The sequence below is a fragment of the Bombus affinis genome, chromosome 6 (assembly GCF_024516045.1).
Source record: "Bombus affinis isolate iyBomAffi1 chromosome 6, iyBomAffi1.2, whole genome shotgun sequence".
NCBI classification, from domain to species: Eukaryota; Metazoa; Arthropoda; class Insecta; order Hymenoptera; family Apidae; genus Bombus; species Bombus affinis.
The window spans coordinates 16,487,265-16,507,696 of record NC_066349.1 but is presented as its reverse complement, the minus strand read 5'-3'; the positions used below and the strand labels follow the sequence as shown (position 1 = coordinate 16,507,696).

Sequence of the window (20,432 nt, the reverse complement as noted above, 5' to 3'; positions counted from 1 at the left end):
ACCTTTCAACGACAAAAGGGAGGGAAGAAGAACAGAATGGCGCGTGTTAAAGGGATGGGGAACCGCATACCGCGCGACACAAGTGCAATATCGAACAAAAACCTGGTATGTTCTCGTGGGAAGGGGCGTTAAATTAGCGTTGAAAAGAGCCGACTTCGAAAGAGGGTGTTGCCACGAAGCATTCTACGTGTTACACTTTATGCAAATAGTTCGACAGGCGGTCATCCATTAAATGCCATTTTCACCCTATCTCGACTCACAAAGGACCGGGGACATATTTCGCGTGCAACGACAACTCCCTAAATTCGCGTACGTCTGCCGGTTGAACGCGTCGCGAAAATTCTGATACCATCGTAATCCATGTCCGGCCGTGAACCTGTTTCACGCTTGTAATAACGTTTGTTTGAAATACCGGCATAAACAGCCGGAGAGCGGTCGCCAATCGGAAACCACCGCTTGTCACTCAACCGGCCATTGTAAACGTTTCAGTCTGCTTTGTGAACCATTAGGGACCATTTGCTTAAAAGACTTTCACAGAGAAAGAAAGAGGATTGTTGTTTCTGTTATTTTTAGCGAATTTTTATATCGTATCAATTACAGCAAATTTATATTATTAGGAATATTAGCCGCGAAGGATGGAATTATATATGTTTTTGATTTTTCTTTTTTTTTTTTTTTGTAAGATAGAAATTTCGAACTTCGATACGTTATCAAGAAATCTCTTGCTATCAAAACTATCCTTTTGTTTCGTTTTGGAATGAAAAAATAACAAGTTATATTATTCGGTTGTCGCTCCATGACGGTACTTCTCGATGTGAATTTATAAATGGTAAAAACATCGTAGAGGAAAATTGGTTTTAATATTCTATGTTGTATAGTGAAATGATTTATTCAGATACATTTTCAAAATTCGATAAATTTTAACACAACATTTCGTAAAAAGTTCTATTTCACGAGTAAAGGTTATTAAAATCTAACAATTTTATTATTTTAGCTTCGAACGAAGCTTTTTATGTATTATATTTCTCAACGTCCATATTGATATTAATATCAAAGTAATAATTTTCATCGTTCGGTTGCTTTACCTAGAAACAATTGTATTAACTGTCTTCATTTTTTATTATAAATTGAGATATAAATATTCGATGTAGCCGCTAAAATATGCACGCTTAAACAAACGTTTCATCACTGAAATATTCTATTTTATTAAAGAAAATCATTTATTGAAACATCATTTTATCTTCCATATCGATCGAATGAAATTTCTCGCGCGACTTTAATACGCGAGAATATCGCTTTAACAAATTTATGTTCTGTTCGTGCATCGACGATTTCGATTTGGACTTTGAACATAAACTTTTCTAAAATATAACATAGCTTGTATATTTGATAAGTAAAAAGTATATATGAAAGTTAATTTTCACACTTGAAATTTAAAGTTAAGAAGCTTGGTTTATTTAAGAAAACGAAGAGAAAGCTAAGAGCAAGGCTTAGGAAAAGAGAATTCCTTAGGTACGTGCGCTATAGTTATTTTATTCCGTGGAAGATGAAGAAGGTCGATGGTGTATCATTATTCCTGGGTGGACTGACTTTTATGATTACACGTAGCATAGTTAAGTGGCGTTATCATGCAAATTCTTTATCCTTCTTTGTGTATTGATTATATGGTTCTAAATTGGCTGCCTTAACGAAGACGGCGGATTTAATCAGCATCGTGAAAAGAGTCTAGCGTACAAAATGTGAAAGAAGTGAAACCTTGTGAAAACTATCTTACTTTCTTAGATAGAAAATATATAGCGACAAAATAGAAAATAAAATATATTTCTTAGTATTTATTATCGCGGAAGTCAAATATAAATAAATCATGCTTCTTCCTATTAATAAATTTTAATAGGTGTTTCATTTTATCTTTAAAATTAATTTTTTGCCACGTTTCTTGTTTAAGAGAATTCATATTAATCGGCAACTCCAACTTATGTTCGTCATACTTTGACTTGCAAGTTTATAAGTGTCAGATTTTAAATGCTACAAAGACGCGTAAATAATAATATTAAAGTCATTCGAAACAATCTTTATTCATCTCAGAAGTAATATAATTTTGATTACAATATTTATATTAATTATAATTGAGTAACATTTGGAATTTTTTAAAATATTCATTGGGATGCAGACCAGATTATATACAAATAGTATATAATACGAGTAGTATAAATTACGAGACATGTGTTTACACAGATTTTGTAGATCTTCTCACAATCTTAGATTTTTTCCTCGCCAATTGCGTCTTCGATTTCTCACTGAGATCTACTTCTGATTTTCTATTCCTATTTCTGATGCTCCTCCTCTAAACAGATGTACAGATATTTACCAATAACCGAACAAATACGTGCGTTCTGCCTCATTGTTGGGTAAAAGCTATCTATCACAAATGATTAGCGGTCATGATATTCAACATACCTATGCGAACCTGATTTGTTGCTATGTAAAGTGAACACTGTCGAGCAGACGTCACCGAAGAATTATTTCAATTGTTATTATTTAAATAACGTGTCTGCGGTACGCAAACAGGACTATTCAGATTGTGGTGGACGGTGAGACGTGTTGTTGGTTAAAGCAATAAGGAGACGAGTTAATTCAATTAACTATATTTACAGATATTTTAAAATGTAGAATACAAAGTTAATCGCAACTCGCTTGATGATATTCGTTGTGAGTTTGCGCGATACTGCGGTACTGATACTAATTGTTATACTGATTCGCTCGACTGACTGACTGACTGACTCGATGACTCGATACCGACATTGATTCGCGCGACTGACTGTGTCTGGAGGACATGGTCGTCTATTTATACTGGTCGAGGGGGGTACTAAAAGGTTTGAACTTGTCGCCGGTTGTAGGTTGCACGTAGCAGCGAAATTGCTTTGTCCAGAGTTTGTTTATTACATTATGTGCGTCGTACGGTGTTAATCCTCTGTGGCAAAACAACTATGTGAGCTATCTTCGTATCGAAACGTCCTAAGACGCAGATACCGCTACAAGATAAAAATTAGTACTCTATGAAAGAGTTCGAAAATTATACTCCAACACTGGTCATACTATAGAACCATTACGGAACAAACGAGTAATTCCATTGTACTGTCTAATACATCCACTGCGTACATCGCGCGATCCAGACGGCACATACTTTTATTTAGATTATGCATGTCGTATGGACTTGAATGGAGCACGTGAACTAATAATCGCGAAATTACGAGCAAGCAATTCATAATAATTTGCAGCGGCACACGAGTCAGAGGACGATGCGAATCGAGAGCGACTCATGTTGTTGTTTTGCCTCGGGACATTGAAACCATCTTGACGTACAAAACGTAACGATAAACAAACTGCGGGCAAAACAACGTCGCCGCTACGTGCAACCGTCAATCGAAGTTGAACTTAAACTTTCCGATACTCCTCGACCAGTGTAAATAAACGAACACGATCGTTAAAACAGTCAATCAATATCGAGCAATCTTCTAGCCATTAATATCGAGCCAACGTACTAACTAACTCTGTACTGCAAATAGTTTTAAATACATTTGACTAGAGCGAGTATCAACTCGTCTCGCCACTATATACATCAACACGTTTAATCATATTAAACGCATACGTATATTTCGTAATATAAAGACAGGTATCGTATGAAAATTATTCGTTGGCGCAGCATCGTAGGAGATGAAAATCGGAGCCGTAGCGAACGTGTTAATACAACGATACATGCGACTTACATGTAACGAAGGAGGAGAGTCGATTAACGTTAACAAATGGCAAACGCCGAGCGCTTTTCAGGAGGAGAACCCGGACAAAAAGCCACAGGCGACACGAGTGACAGAGGATGGTTCGCTCGTCCGCGGATAACGAGTTTCGTTTTCGGTAGGGACAAAACAATGCCGTTTCAAAATTACGTATTCGCATGGACTACGCCCGCTATTTAGTCGCTAATAATGCAGAGACTGGCAGTTGTACGCGTCGCGCTAATGGCCCGTCGGGGCTACAACCTCGACAATGCATCTTTCGAGACGATGCACTCCAGGAGGAAACTCCAGGAGGAGCGCGACCAAGATATCTAGAACGTGTAACAAAGATCCACGCTCCAGACCATTAAGGCTCGTTTGCCATTCCTTTACTTCGTGTATTTATCTTACGATCCAAGGAAAAGACGGAATACGTAGTTCCTTATCGGATACGTGTACAAAGCGGTCCCGAGGCGAGCCGTATAATTTCATTGGACCTATCCGTGGCGATTCATTCCACCGGTGCACAAACATCGTTGCAACGGAGATACGTTCGGTCTCTCGTGAAAATTCTTTCCTCTATGCTCCGTGAATTACGAACGAGCCACGTAGTTTCTTTCGATTCTCATATATGGACTCGCGGAGGATCTTCGTCGGCGTTCTCGGTCCCTTGACTCGATCGTCGAGTCGAGTTTCAGCTTTGTTTTCTGACTGACTCCTTTGGGACACGGTGTTTTGAGGAACGTTAAATGAAATATATTTCGAGTAACTTTCTTACGGAACCTTCGTTGCGATGAGAAAGAACGTTTCCAGAAGTAATATTTCTCTACACGTTGTTCAACTTAATTTCATAGATGTAAATCTTACGCTTGCGTCGTCGATTCGATGCCGAGCAAATTGGCGGAATTTTCTACGTTTTCAGATAAAAGAAACTGTTATATCAAGGTATTTGCAACAACAGTAGGTTTCTTCGTAGTTGTTACAAATCGGATTAAAACGGAAAGAAACGACGCGGAAATATAAGGAAATATAATTTTATTCGCCAAAATAGCTGTTCTTTCTTTTATGTTTTACAAAAGTACGTTATACTTTGCTCTGAATGCCAAAGTTAAATTTGTCAATCGACGATCGAGAACTATTTTATCATCCGGTTAACCCGCTCCATAATTCCGTGCTTCTCCTAATTCCGCAACTGTTGTACGAAACAAGTCAACTAGCCAAACTCACGCAAGTTAATTCGATTACATTTCCCTTCATTATACTTGCTGCTTGCCGTTCGTAAAGAACCGAACAAACAAATACGGAGAATATCTCCGGTCGAACGAAACGTGTTCAAATTTCATAAAGAAGTCATCGCGTATCCTCGAAGAAAAGACTATTCTTAATAAAGTAACAAAGCAGTCGGCCGGTTGTCTGTCACAGCGACACGCGCTGACAGCGTGACGGATGTTTCGGAACCGTTTCTCCCTTTGCAAACGTCGTCACGTCCCCCGAGGGATTACCTGCTAAACGAATAATGGCCCGCCCTTTTTAGCCTTTTCCTACTTTCCTCCTTTTAGCCGCTAGCTATTACCGCTTATTGCATCACGCAATCTCATTAATATATTCTCACTGGTCACGGAGAACAACTCGTTCCCGCAGGCGTCCGTTCGGCTCGCTCTCCAATTAACGTTCGACGATGGAGAAATTTCAATAGGAAGCCAGAGAAACAACCGCGTTAGGTATTTCTGTTTTATGAAAATCGATTTCGAATTTTGAAATAATGCAACGGAATTTGTTTTCGTTATCTACTTTTCTTATTTAAAAGAAGATGTTTCGTCAAGGGAATCTATTTTTTTAGTCGTGACAGGAATTCGTGAAATTTAAGGACTAAGTATTCTTCGTCGATTTTCCCTTCGTTCTTTGCCTGTCTACCAATGTTTGAAAATTTTTACGAATATATTACGCGCAGTGTACGAAACACTTTGAAATTTCGTTAGCACTGTAACGAGGCACGACTATCGTGGTTACAATAGTAAAAATTTGAATCCGAAAATATACGGGGTGGTTGGTAACTGGTGGTACAAGTGTAAAGGGGGTAATTTTTGTAATAATAAACTTTATGATTACTTTATATTATTTCATTATGTATTCCTAATTTTCCGTTACGACAAAAACAAACTTAAACTGCGATAATATCCATCGAGACAACGATCTACAGTGAGATCCGTTATAACGAGACGTGATAAAGTGCGCGCGTACCGAGCGAAGATTCAAAGTCGATTTTCTCGAAAACAAAACCTCGAACGAAAAATTTTTATTCTATATTTTCGACTTCTTTTTTCGCGTAGAATCGCCCCCTTTCCGCTTGTACCACCAGTTAACAATCACCATGTATATAGAAGTTACAAGATATTCACTATAATGATACGTCTACGAGTGAAAAATATATAGATGATGTTACCGTATATTGCGGCTTATTAATTGGTTCTTCAAAGATCTTTGGTGATCTTTGCAAAATGTATCTATTAGATTGCCCGAAAAATGTCTTTCTTTCGCAAACGTGTTTTTTACAACAGTGCACCTTCGTACAAACGTGAAACCAAGTTTGTGAAATGTCACGGTGTTTATCTCAACAGAACAAAATGGGTCGTACGTAATTCGACAAAATAATATAAAACAAAAAAGGTGACTGCGTCTATTATTTCCTCGTAAAACGAAAGAAACTTCTCGGACAACCTAATATAACTCCAATAAATGTCCTGTAACGTCTGTATAATTACAACAGTCGTGTCTCGTTGCGGTGCTAATGAATTTTCAAAATGTTTTGTATAATCTATACGTAGAAAGTTTTTACGCACGGCTATATATTAGCTTGTCCGTAAAGTTTCTTTCGTTTTATGAGAAAATAATAGACGCACAATGTTTTCTGTTTTATATTATTTTGTCGAATTACGTACGATCCATTTTGTTCTGTTGGGATAAACTCCGCGACATTTCACAGACTCGGTTTCACGTTTGTACGAAGCTGCACTGCTGTAAAAAACACGTTTGCGAAAAAGAGACACTTTCCGGACAACCGAATACTTATATAATAATAATAAAAATACTTGCAAAGTAATCATTCTAGACGTAGAATAGTTTTCTCTATTCCAAAATAATTCATAACATTCTGTTTTCTTCTCGTTCTTAAATTATAAATTTCAATCGTAGAAACTTTCCCTGTCTCAAACGTAACGTTTCAAAGAACAGCCCGCTATCATGGAAACTCTGTGTTAAAAGGTAACTTGGGGAGGTTAACATCGTAGTATTAGATAGCCAATCGTCGCGTGTGCAGGTCTCAGGAGGAAAAAAAGGTAACTGGCAGGGTGAAATAGTTGCTTGCCTGTTAACCTTTAGTGGCACATAGATCGTCCATGGCTGGAAGAGAAACGCACCACTTAGCCATGTTATTAATAGCTTTAATACCTCTGCCATTAAAGCGGAACGATGGGAAGCTGAACACCTGTGTTATTTCACATGCCATAGAAATTGCACGGTCGGAAAGTCAGGGATCTCGTTCGATTCTTCTACCTTCCTTTTCCCGAAATAACCATGCAGGATTTATATTTATGTCGTACTAGCAATAAACGACGTGTTTTATTTCGTCCGAAACAATGGCTCGTCATATTTCGTGATATCGTTCGGTTCTACCGTAGAAAAAAGAAAATCAGCCGGCATTGTGTTTAAGAAAGGTAACGTACGAGAACTTTGAACTCCCCTCGTATCTTCGCTGCAAGCGCAACTCGTTCTGCTACGATTTTTTCAAAACTGTATTACGTTTTCTAAGTCGATATTTACATTTAAACTAAAGACACTGGGAGTTCTTAAACTGAAGAAACCGCGAGATGCCACGTATTCTTGTTTATCTTCCTTCCCATTGGTTTTATAGTTCAAAGTGAATTAAAGTTTCCAAATTGAAGTTTCCAATAATTAAACCAGCTTTCAATAATTCCGAAATTCTGAATATATTGAGATATTTCAGCGAAGAATTCGTGGAAAACGGTGTCTTGTAAATTGAACTATTTGCACGTTTAATATTTCATTTCCACCGAATTTCAAGCATTTGGAACAGCATTGAAGAACCATTAGTATTGTCACGAACAAAATCCGCAGAATTTTTATTTTACCGTTCGCGATATCGCGTTATCGTTGGCAACGGCAGTTTTACGTAACGATGGAGACAGAACGTTAAGAATCGAAGGCGAATTACTTGATCATTCGTGGTGTTGTTTACGCGAAGCTTTAAAAAAAGAAACGCAAGAACGCGGTGTCTCGTCTTTCTTGGTTCGTTTATTACGATACGTTGGCGGATAGTAAACGACGGTGTTACGGAGAACATCACGTTGAAAAATCGACTGCTGTATTCTTCCTTTGGGGCATGAAATCGTCTGACACTTCTACGTCTCGAGAAATTGTCTGTCATCTGAAATATTTCGCAAGAGTAAAACGAATGACTGCTCGACTTCGTTATTCCAACCAACTGACGTTTCTTGATGCTGCTTGTTGCTAGAAGAAGCGTTTTACGTGTATCGTTAATAAGCTCAAATGCGATACGTAAACGCATTTTAGTTAAAAATAATATTTTAATCGATCAGATTTCCGTGAACAATTAACGTTAATAAATCGAAAAATCAAAATATTTCAAGAATCGAGCAATGAAATATAAAAAGCATAGAATAAAATTAATTCAGACATCTCGATGTTTAATTAAATTGATATTGCTTAAACGTTATACGAGTTACCTATACTTCTAATTAAAAAATATTCTGAGTTACGCGATAATAAGTATAATAAATTTCAATAAAATTAGTTTCAACAAGGTGTAAATTAATATTCCAAGAAACACGTTATCCTTGTATTTATATAACATTACTTCCGTGTCCAACGGCAAAAGTGGAAAACCTTTAAAACAAAGATACGTATCGCATATTCTTGCATAGAGTAACGTCTCGATGCATTTTGCATCTGAATAGTTGCTTCGTCCTAGAGAGTAAGCTGACTGTCTCCTTCTCGATAATTCTTATCTACGATAATCGTCACGTCAACGATAATGACAAGAGTCGTTACTCGAATGCACTCACGAAGCACGACTTCCACTGAACATTAACCAACGATTCGCCTTTAGAAAGCTACGGAAAGAATACCGTATAATCTCTGATAAAAAAAAAGATCGATTCTGTGGAAAGTTTTACGCTGTACAGACGAGATAAGGAACTTTCTTTTCGCGATGTATTAATCGTAATTTATTAGTAACCGACTAATTTTACTATTGGAATTTCGTTAATGATCAGAGCTTCCGATAATTGCTGATAAGTCGAGTGAACGCTTCATTTTCCTGTGCCAAATAACGTACAGATAAAATAAAAAGAAATATTTAATTTATAAATTTGTTAACATCGACACGAATAACGAATATGCAAACGATTGATTTAATTATGGGACTGGAGGATATCACATATCAGATATAATATCCGAATTTAATAAATCGTGTGAAATTATGTTTTTATTTCATATTCGCAGTTTTTTAAGCCTCGTGTGCATTTTATTTTTTATAAATTTACTTTTCGATTTATTCCATTTCTTAGAACTGAACGTCGAATCGAATTCCAAGTTATCAGAATTCAGGGATTTTTGGTTGTTGTTCAACCCGAACTCGTTAATTACACTCCCTCGTTGTTACTGCCATAATTTTATCCAAATTGTTTGGTAATTTAAATTACTCGAGTTTGATTCCATCAGAAGTTAGTGTTGTATTTCGCATTAGAGATTCTATAGTTCATGCAAAATTACTTACACGTCGGTCTAATCTGATCCCAATTTTCATCGCGCAGCAGTTCCGCTTTAAATTTCCGATGAAATTTCCGACGGAGACTGAATTTGTTAAATTTACCTGAAGCGATCTCTGGTTACCCAAGTAATCTGTTTTCACCGCGACTGTATTAACGATTTTTCTTTCGGTTCGTTCCTTGTCTTATACAAAATCCCATTTTCAAAAAAACTAGATCCATTTGAAACTTTGATTGCTGCGAAAGATGGATCCAAAATTTTACGAGCATATACTCTCACCCGATAGAAATCTTCAAATCAATCCTTTCCTTTTCTAGGTACTTTCTCAATGTGTAAATCGTTAGAAAAGTAACTCTGATGGCTCCACTGTAAAACATTTTCGATTTCGAAATTGATAATTCTTACAGGTCTGAGTTAATAAAACTAATTATCAACTAAGAAGGTGGTGCATCGAATCGTGTGAGTTACTTCGACGAATTAATATGTTTTAGAGAAACTATGTGCGGTTAAAATTTGATTTGAAGATGCAAAATTTTACATACGTTAACCTACTAACATCGAGATAATTAATCGTAGTGTCTATATTTTTATTTTAATTATTTTATTTGTACTTTACAATTTATCCAGCTGAACATTTGGTAAATCGTGTCTATGTCGATTAAATATTTTTCATTCTGCTGGAGGACTGTAAGTTCACGAAGTCTTCGATCCTCTTTCTATGTTAGGACGCTACTGCGCGGCGGGGAAATTTCCAACGCGAAGCAAGGGATTGAAAAACGAAATTTCGGATCATGATGAAAAAGATCTTGCCTGGAGAAACTAAGATATGAAGTTATAACGAATGCTGGGCGGCAAACGTAATTACTTTTTTGTGTGCCGGTATACAGAGGAAACGAGAGGAAAAGGAAACGGACCGAGATGGAAGGTACAGAGAAGGACATAGGGAAGAACATGATGGAAACTAAAGAGTTCTTTCGTTAATCAACGTTTCAAAGTTTCTTGCTTTTCGAACTTCCGGGAAAGGAATATTACTTTCTTATTGACACTGTACGGCTTCTCGTTGCGACAGCGCGAGACATCGCCTCGTCGGAAATTACTTTTATCCCCGCGCTTCTTCGCCGTTTCTTATATTCCCATAATTAGTTGCGATTATACATGCAGAGATCGATCGTCACTCTATCTCTAGATGATGATTCGTGTTAACTTTAATTAATAATTGACTTCTACGTAAAATTAATAGAAGCGAATAATTATCATATAATTATAAGATTACACGTATAAATTGATCAGGATGCATCGTATCTTCTTCTTATATAAAGCCATATTAAAACCTGTTTGGACCTATGGGATTCAACTATGGGGAACAGCGAGTAATTCCAACATAGAAGTTCTTCAACGATTCCAATCGAAAACTAAGATCCTTAATATACATCGCGACCTTAAGATACCTATAGTTAAAGAAGAAATATCCAAATTCAGTAATAGATATAACATAAGAGTTAACAACCACCAAAACCCATTAGTTACCCAATTACTTGACACGATGGCTCAGATCCGCAGGCTAAAAAGCTAGAATCAAACATACGATAATCATTTATTATTCACGTTATAGTACCACGTCAGAATAATTTACTTATAATTCTCAATGAGAATGGATTGTAAAATACATCCAAATAAAAAGAAAATCATATCTTCTTAAGCAATCGTAAACTCGGGCTATTAAGCGCCAAATAAACTACGATCCTACAGAGTATGTTGTCTATTACCCTTCACCCCCTAAAAGGGTGTTTTGTATGTTTCTAACACTGCGACTCTTATGGGAATAAAATAAACACACTTGGACGTTCTGGTGTAACCTATAATTCTAGTCTATAGCTCGTCAGTATTTTTGTCTAATTTCTTTACCGAATTTAGTAATTTACTTTATCGAAATTCCAAGCAGTTTCGTGTAACAGCAGTGTAGTAGAACGTTCATCAAAATTGTCTATTGTCTCGTACACTTACGGAAGCCATCGCATGTATACGAAAAACAAAAATAAAAGGCCGTGTAAACACAATATTTGGCAAGTATGAGTGATTAAATCGGGTTATGGGTCGGACAGGGAACGTCAGCGAGCGTATGCAGCCAGCCGCATCGCGTGAAACATTGCAGGAATTATGCGTCGGCCTCCATTACCGGCGGGCGTCGGCCAGAACTTTCAACACGGCTCTGCGATTTAGCGAACGAAACTTCGAAATGAGGACGAACGTGCCGAATATGCGATTACGGCACGGTAGTTGCTACGAATCACACCCAGGAGACGCCGTTTCTTCCTTTTTCTTGTATGAAAAAGAGAGAAAGAAAGAAACGAAAGAATTCGAGGTTGGTCCATCGCGAAAAAAAGCAAACGTCGCGGGATTATCGAAACTTCCATTGAATCAGCGTCGCAAAAGAGAAGGTGGGAGAAAAACGATGAGAAGTGTAAAGAGAAGAGAACGAAGGAGTACGAGTTTTCCAGGAACGATGCGTTTGTTTTACTTGCGCGACATCGAAATCGGAAATATTACACCGCGGGGAAATAAAACGGCCGGAAGGAAAGACTCGCGTGGAAATGGCGTGTCTGGAACCTCTGTCGCGTGCAACGAGCTACCATTTCGGATGGTATTCGCGTTTTTGTTAACGACTCACGGCGTGAGAATCCTGGGAATCGTTTCGAGGTATGGTTAATTGTTTGTAATTGCTTCTGTCGGGCATAGGTACTGTGGCAGTAGTAGGTGCTTGGTTTGACTCAAGGCGAGACCTTCTTGCAAGTGCAAGTTATGCAGAATGAAATAGTTGCGTTGAATTATGATCGTATATTATCATATTTGTAAAGGAATATTATATTTTAGAATGCACGAAGTACCTACTTGTCAGAATTCTATTACTTTAAGAATTTCTCAAAGGACACTTGTGTATCAAATTCTTCTGGTTAGCAATTTCAGTATTAACAAAATTTTACTATACATTATATATACGTATTATACACATATTTTAGTATGTAGTCTTTATATATTGTAATCGAGACTCACAACGTAATTTATATCTATTTATTTCTTCAGAATGCGATAGTAAGCTTAATCAGACTGCACAAATTATGCTTTTTCTGCGACGAACAGCTGAAAGAAATAAGAGAACGAATAAATCCAGCATCCAGGACCATCCTGGTCCTGCCAGCAGTATTACGAATGAACACATTGATATACGTATATTTTTATGCATAAAAGAAAGTAAGAGGAAAATGTGATTTATCGTGTTTCTCATCTGTAGTCGTCAAATATTATTTTATAGAATTTATCTTGAAATATAGGATTACTTTATGAGAAAAATTGCTACGTAAAAATTACTGGAAAAAGAGATGCGCGTTGCTTAAGCTCGGAAGCTACATCTGAGCTTTAAATACTGGTTGTCAATAGCCGACGAGCAGTTGGGATACAAATTACACACTCTCTATGGCCTGGAAACGTCGATTCTCTTATCGTTCGTGATCGACTGTACCCGATAAACACGTACGAGCCATCTAACCTGACCTGCGAGAATTCGAGCGCCTGTGTATAGACTATCGCTCAACTATGCTGCCTTTACGTTTTCTTCATACTGATCAGAGTCAATCACGTACGCGAATAAACGAGCGTATAACGTTCGCGCGCTCATAAATCCTCAAAAAGCCAGCAATCTTTTTCTATGGACAATCAGCAACGTATTCATTGAAATTTCAATGCGGATTTGATTGATGGCCCGTGATAGAATTTTCATTGGTTCGAACTTTATACATTTAAAATAGCGCGTTGAACAAGGTAAATGATCGCTGTTAAACGCGAGCAATCAGTATCTTTCAGTTTCTAAATGTCTACAAATTTCGAATGTAATCGAAGGTAAATTTTATTCGTGAAAAATTCTTGATTTATAATATCTGATACGATATACATAATTATATAACTCGTAATTCTATTTCAAAATGGAATGATTTATATCCTATTGAAAGCTCTAATTTTACTTCGATATAACACCATGATGCATTACGACAGCCCATTATTGTTAATTACAATGAACGCTAGAACCTTTTGCTTTACTATATTTTTTATTCAAAATAAATTTATTATTAATAATATTGTATTTTATTAGGTTATGTAATATTTTATTACTAATTTGTTCATAAAAATCTCCTTTGAGATGTATGCTTTTTCTTCATGCCGATACAACGTTCAGTTACGAATGTATCCAATGTAAAAAGTATTTCCAGGGCTCTGCTATTGTTGTCTCACTCGCGCACGCTGGACCTTTCACTTGCGCAGTCGCGTCGATTTTCTGACTGGCGCACTCGGATCTCTCGCTCGCGCCTCGTCACGACTGCCGCAAGCTTGACACGTGTGCGGTGGTCAGTGACGAACGCCGAGTCAGCAGCTTTTTACTCCTGCTAGACGCGACGTACGCATTTCCAAGAAAAAAAGTAGGTCGCGACGTTTTTAGGAATGGCAGCCGCCATTCACTATTTTCGTGCGCGCTCAACGCTATCTTTTAGATGTTATATCGACGATGTGATATCGACTTGAAACAAAGTTTATTTTCAAACGGAGACTTTTGTCCATTTAGAAGGTTAGAGGATAATACGCGATCGAGACACGAACATTTTTACGATGATTTAATACTATTGCTTCGGTTGTAACGTAAAACTTGAAATGTTTAACGCGTATAATTTATTTATCCGAAGAGATTTCGCTGTTTGAAATGTACTGAAATTAAATTCGCTGAAAACACGTATTATATAAATAGAGAATAAAATCAGTCCATAAAAGCTTCGATATTGAAACGTGCATATAAATGTATTATGGTAGCTTGTGTAAAAATGTTCCTTACACAATTGCATGCAACATATAATACCCTTCTTTATATTAACAAAGAGGATTATGAAAGATTCGTATCGTTAATTTTATTGCAGTTTAAATTTACGAATATTTATAACATTTCTCTTTTTGGTAAATGATCCTTAGCTTCGATAAGCTTCACTCTTAATAAAATTGTTCACAAATGGTACTAAATAATTTTCACAATGCAAAGGATTGTTATTATTTGCAGACAAAACAAAGAGAGATAGATAGGCGCGAGGGAATTAAAAATTGTTATATTCACAAAAATAAATTTCTTAATTTTCTAACAAGCGAAAGATACCGTAAAGCAAATTATTCTTCGTCTTCGAGTCAAGCCTGACGATCGATTCTACGATATCGGTCCTCGTAACCTTAAATTTCCTTTTCTATCAAATAAATTCTTTCGTACGTGCTCTTATGCTTTCTTTCTCGATATTCCTTCGATATCTCCTCCGTGAAAACAAGAAAAACCAAGAAGCAAACGTACGAGTTCCTACGTTGAAAAGTAGCATGGGTTCTCGCGAGCGTATCAGATGCCGTGAAAGCAGAAGAATGCGCAAGCTCGATAAAGTCTGTGGACGTTTTCTACGCGACGTGGACGTCGAGGAACTGATAAAGGATTGTTCGTTGTCCGGCAGAAGTGCTCCGGTTCGCGACGTGACAGCTGACATGACGTATCGGTACGCGGCAAACTCTTTAATAACGCATCAACCTGAGCAAGCAAGATGCTACCGGATGATGGAAAGCAGATAAACTACACGAACCAGTGTAAGAAACGCTTAACTTTCGTTTAGATAGCTAGCGATGGATAGTCGCGTTTGACGGATCTGGTTTCGATAAGGAAACGTCCGATTAATCGGTCAATCCTTAATTAAGAACAAGGATATACTTTCAGAAAATGCTCTGTGTTGACACATCGACCTTTTTATTGGATTTATTTATTTTACTTTATCCTTGTTTGCATAGAATGTCGATTTCTAACCGAATGTTTGCCTTTTTTCCATTTACGCAAAGAGAAGCTAGGATTTATCGTTTGAAAGAGAAGCATAGAAATTAATTATCGTTTCACATAAACGACTGATCGTAACTGATCGTAATGTAGTATAGTGGACAGATTGTCTAAGAAATATCAGGTGAACCATAAACAATGTCGGCCCAAAACTGAAGTTGACGCGACGCGACAATGTGTCGTCGGTCCTTCAGCCAAATAGTTACCCGGAAAAAATACTTACCTGAACATGGCCGCGGACGATTGCTAAACACGTACGTGGTGGGGCTATGAAAAAAGATAAAGGGATGCTTAACACGTTGACTGCCACGACACCCGTATCCTGGTTATAGCAAAGTTTCCAGTAGGACCGCGTCATCCGTATTCGGGTGGCGCTTATTCGACTACTTGCGAAGGATCGTCGTAGGTAATTGAATAGATATTACAGAGGAAATAATAAAACTATTGAATTGTTATAAAAGTAACACGAAAATGGTTTATTAAAAAAATTATTTACTCCTATTGTTAAAATATCGATGGGAGTACCTAGCAGAGAAAGCTTGGTACTGCGGCACGCGTGGCCTTACGGAGATTTCAGTGAAAACACGCGTGGCAGTCAATGTGTTAAGGGAGAAAAACGAATTACCAGTCAGTCGTGAGTTAAGAAGTGAGAGAGTGTAGCTAGCATTGTCAGAGAGTGTTGTCGAGGAGGATGGTCCGCTGAAAGAGAGCGTTGGAATCGTGGTGACGAGAGTTGTAAGTTAACTATTTAGGTGTCTTAGTTATAGCACATTATTCTATTTGGTTCACGTTAAATAACCATTTAATCCATTCTAAATAAATAAAAGAATCCTACAGTAATGAACATTATGAACCTTCTAAAATATACCCATGGAAGTGTCAGTTTGAAGTTATATAAATTAAAGTTGTACTGAACGTTTTCCAGCGAAGAAAAATTGTTCTAATATGCATAAATAAATTTCACGCATTAACTGCTTTTGAGCATGGTCGAAAAGTTTTTCACGGTTTACCATTGTTCTGAAGATGCTTAAGGTAGTTACCGAGCCAACTTGTATTATCATGTTTCCCGCGTGTTCTTTTTCAAAAATTAAAGTCTACTTAATGTCACATCCTGGCTACTAGATAACTCCCTGTAAGACTAAGTTTAGTCATCCGTTATAAAGTTTCCTCATTGTCCCCTCCCATTTTTCGTAATTATTTCTAGGAATCGCGCCACGATCCCTTTGATTGTCTTATCTTTTTACTGCCAAGAATATCTACGAAGAAACGTCGGACTCTTACGCAATTATAATTCTATTTGAATTAAATAGTCGTTATTGCAATTTGTCTTGATCGGGTGAAACTAAGGAAATATTTTAATTTATAAATATACGTCATTCGTTTCTATTCGATGTTAACGCATCGATGATACACACTACATGCAGCTTTAACCAGATTTGAAATACAACGAGCTAGCTCCATAAATCATCCTTTATCAGACGAAATAAATAGTCCGCGATAAGGCAACCTTATTCGGTATTCACGGCAAATTTTGATGTTGGTCATTGCTGAAGTAACGCGTTTCGCTTGATGAATTATAAAAAGGAAAATACAGTCTTATAAACCAAGATAGACATTCCACTACCGTTTACTCTGGCCACGAATTGTCACCAAGAAAAAGTATACAATAGTTTTCGTTATTATTTGATCAGTTTTAGTTGATTTTCAAGACGCACAATTTCAGGTTTAAGTTCAAAGTACGAAATAAGGGACCATATTGCGCATGGAATCGCTTAACATTTTCAACTCCGACCAATCTCTCTGTTAGACTTAACCCAAACACAACAAACTTTATATTCTGCTTGATTCTCTTCTCAAGCGCGATAAATTTCACAAAATTCTTTCTTCGAGGAAAATTGAGGTACAAAGTGAGTCCTGTTTCGCACGCCAAAAGAATGGGAGAGAAAAAGGAAGGCGGTGTAGCGTAGGGAAAGGTGAAGAGTTCGGTCGGCACGTTTCATCGTTGTCGTAGAACGCGGCATAAGCGCGTTTTGCAGCCGTGGATGCGGCAACGGAGGAAAGCAGAATATAAGTAGCCGGAGGAAGCATGTAAAGAAGGTAGGAAGGAAGGAAGGAGGGAAAGATACGTGTAGTCCACGACACATCCGAGCTTGCAGTCTGCAACTTTTCCCATCAACGTGCGGCAAGCTTCGAGCTTGTTATGCCAAGCTTGAAACATGTAACGCCAGATGCCGCATATTGGCTCGCACCTGACCCGCACCATCAAAAACCATACTTCTTCGATCAGACACACCTTTCCCCCCAAAAAACCCAGACTGCTTTTTATCCAACTTTCCTCTCTTCGCTTGCGTTCAAACCTAACTTTGCTTCTTGTCGAACTCGGTATCGTTTCCCAGTCTGTCGCCTTTTTACGTGATTCGTTTCTGTTGCGCTTTATGTTGCTTCGTTTGATCGCCTGTTTAGAATTTAGACCACGATGAGCAATTTAGGTTTGTGGTTTAGAAGTTTTTGGAAGAAACTCAAATCCTTAAAAATTTAAGACACTAACATCGTGATCGGTGAACTTGTGACAGCTAGCTGGGAGACGTGCAGATGATAAATTGACAAATGGGACACTGTAGTCTTCTCTTTATTTGGAATTCGAGTTCTATACTAGAAGTTCGATATTTAAAACTATACAATTTCGCTTCTGGCTACAACTCTGTTTGTCTGGTAAAAAATAATTCGCTATTTTAATCTGGAAAAAGCGACTATCTCGAGGTAGATAAGATAACTAATGATCGACTGTCTGAATCTACTGATACGCTTAAATAGAATTTTCCTAACTGAAACGATGACCTCAATGCAAATCCACTACAATTAATGAAGAATGTCTGACAGTGACTGACCCATTCTACTGAAATGTTTGAATAGAATTTCCTTGGTAAAAGCGATGCTATTAATAACAATTAACGAGTCTATTACAATTCTACTATGTCCCGTTTTTGGAAGTAATAATATTTATCACAATGTAGAATCAAGATCAGTTTTCCTACGTTCTAAATCTCTACATTTCATTACGTTCTAACGTCGATGTAAAATATGAAAATTAACTTGTTCTCGGAATTCTCTTCATAAAGCAACAAACTTTGAAGAAAAATGAACAGTAACAAATTGAGTGTATCGGTGAAACACTGCATGTAATCGACGACACACTTCTACCTATCTGTTCTTTTTGCAGTATTTCCGGGTACTATAAAATTGCGCGATAAATCAGCGCTTTAATTCCGTTTCATAAAAGCGAGGAAGGATCGTAAACCTCTTACTCGTGTATCGGATTTGTTCCCTTGTATGCATTCGTTCCAGTGAATCAATCGTTTAATATGTTAGGTAGATAATAAAATCAGTTGCTGAGACGTTGCTTTCACGCGACTTGATAATTTTTAATAATTTGTACAATGCAGTTATATAATTCTTATTTTATGGCGTTCTTTATATTTTTCTGTAAGTTGTTCCCGTAAGTTGCGCAGTGAGCTTCCTAAGTTATATCTTGAGAGCATGGCTAATTAAGAAGCGCAAAAATCCCTCTTACAAGTACCAATTTACTTATTTCTGATCGAAGTACTATGCCATGGGCTTAATTTAATTTCGAAAGGTTTAATATTGGATTGGCAATTAAATGATTGCGGATTTTGTCATAACCACCTAATGATAACTCAATAGTTCTCAAAATTACTGTAATCTGGGTAAATGAAATATTTAAGCTACTTTTCCGATAACTTTAGAGGTGTGTCAAAATGTAAATATGATTTTGTAAAATAATATTGTCTTTTCGTATCTATTTACACAGTCGAGATAGATAAGAGATAAAATGGAAGGAAAAATTAAAGGAACGAGGAAACAGAATCTGAAACTCTTTATGCTATTTAATATTCCTTACTTCTTCGTTGCGATAATAATCTAAGAGTTTGTAACAAACATTTTTCACAGAGAGATTTTCACGAAACTGGTTACTCGTTTCGATGAAGTTAAACTTCAAGGTACAAGCCTTCGATAATTCCCATCGATAATGCTCTTAGCAAACAAAATTCGATCGCACAGAACTCGAAAGATTCTACGTCTCTTTCGAATGTTTTTAACTGAGAAATATCCATAAAGCTGTCTGTACGCTTCGCTTCATTGTACAAGCTGTCTCCTAAACCTTCTCCCTAAGAATCTTACAAAGCAGAATTCGATTACATAGAACTATGTCTCATCCTATGTTTCGATGATTCGCAATAATTTCAGCCAATAACCGAACGAAAAGACAAAATGTTGTCTGCAAGCTCTGGAAATCGTGTTTCTTGTTCGAAGCAGCTGCGTCAGCCTCGAAAATCGTTTTCCACTAAACGGTTTTAAATTTCACGCTTCTAACAACAGCCGTTGTATCGTCTCGTTTCTTTTAACACTATCGTATACATATAGCTGAGGATCCGAGTGACATGCTATCTAAACGGCAAAGCGTACAAATACGCGATGAGGAAACCGACCGTGGAAGTTTTCGAGTGGATGGTTGCGGCAATCACGCGCACCCTTTGCATATGTTTGCAAAGAGAGTCCATGGTGGGAGAGACCAATTGTCGAAGGGACGATAAAACGAGGAAGAAAATTCGTGAGCGATAGAATCGAGGAAACAGATATAGAGAGAGGTGGAAGAGAGGTAGTAAAGGAGGAGAAATGAAATGAAACGCGGAGGAAGGTAGAAGGAAGATTACGGAGGTAACCGAGATCGAGGGAGACTTTAGTTTTATTTGAAATTTAAGGAATCTCCAGATACGTTTAGATGTAATCTACGAATGTTTACTTACAGGGAAGTTAAATATTTCGTATATATTTCCTTGTGGACTAAGAATTGTGGAGTAAAGTTCAGATTCCTTTATCTGCACGAGGAAACTCACTTGTTGTTCTTGTGTGTTTGTTACGAGTGGGAATTAGAT

The 20,432-nt window shown here is 37.3% G+C and overlaps 1 protein-coding gene and 2 long non-coding RNA genes across 3 annotated transcripts in view; 1 reads left to right on the top strand and 2 right to left on the bottom strand.

Moving 5' to 3' along the window:
* The window catches only part of LOC126917752 (peroxidasin-like), a 330,987-nt gene that overhangs the window by 268,664 nt on the left and 41,891 nt on the right, over positions 1-20,432 (top strand). The gene's annotated exons all lie outside the window — the stretch shown is intronic.
* LOC126917773 (uncharacterized) overlaps positions 1-20,432 on the bottom strand; it is a 285,490-nt gene that overhangs the window by 238,975 nt on the left and 26,083 nt on the right. The gene's annotated exons all lie outside the window — the stretch shown is intronic.
* Positions 2,057-3,172, bottom strand: LOC126917767 (uncharacterized). The gene is made up of 2 exons (XR_007711055.1): positions 2,458-3,172; positions 2,057-2,344 (listed from the first exon to the last, which is right to left on the bottom strand). It is a non-coding gene; the product is annotated as an uncharacterized LOC126917767 (long non-coding RNA).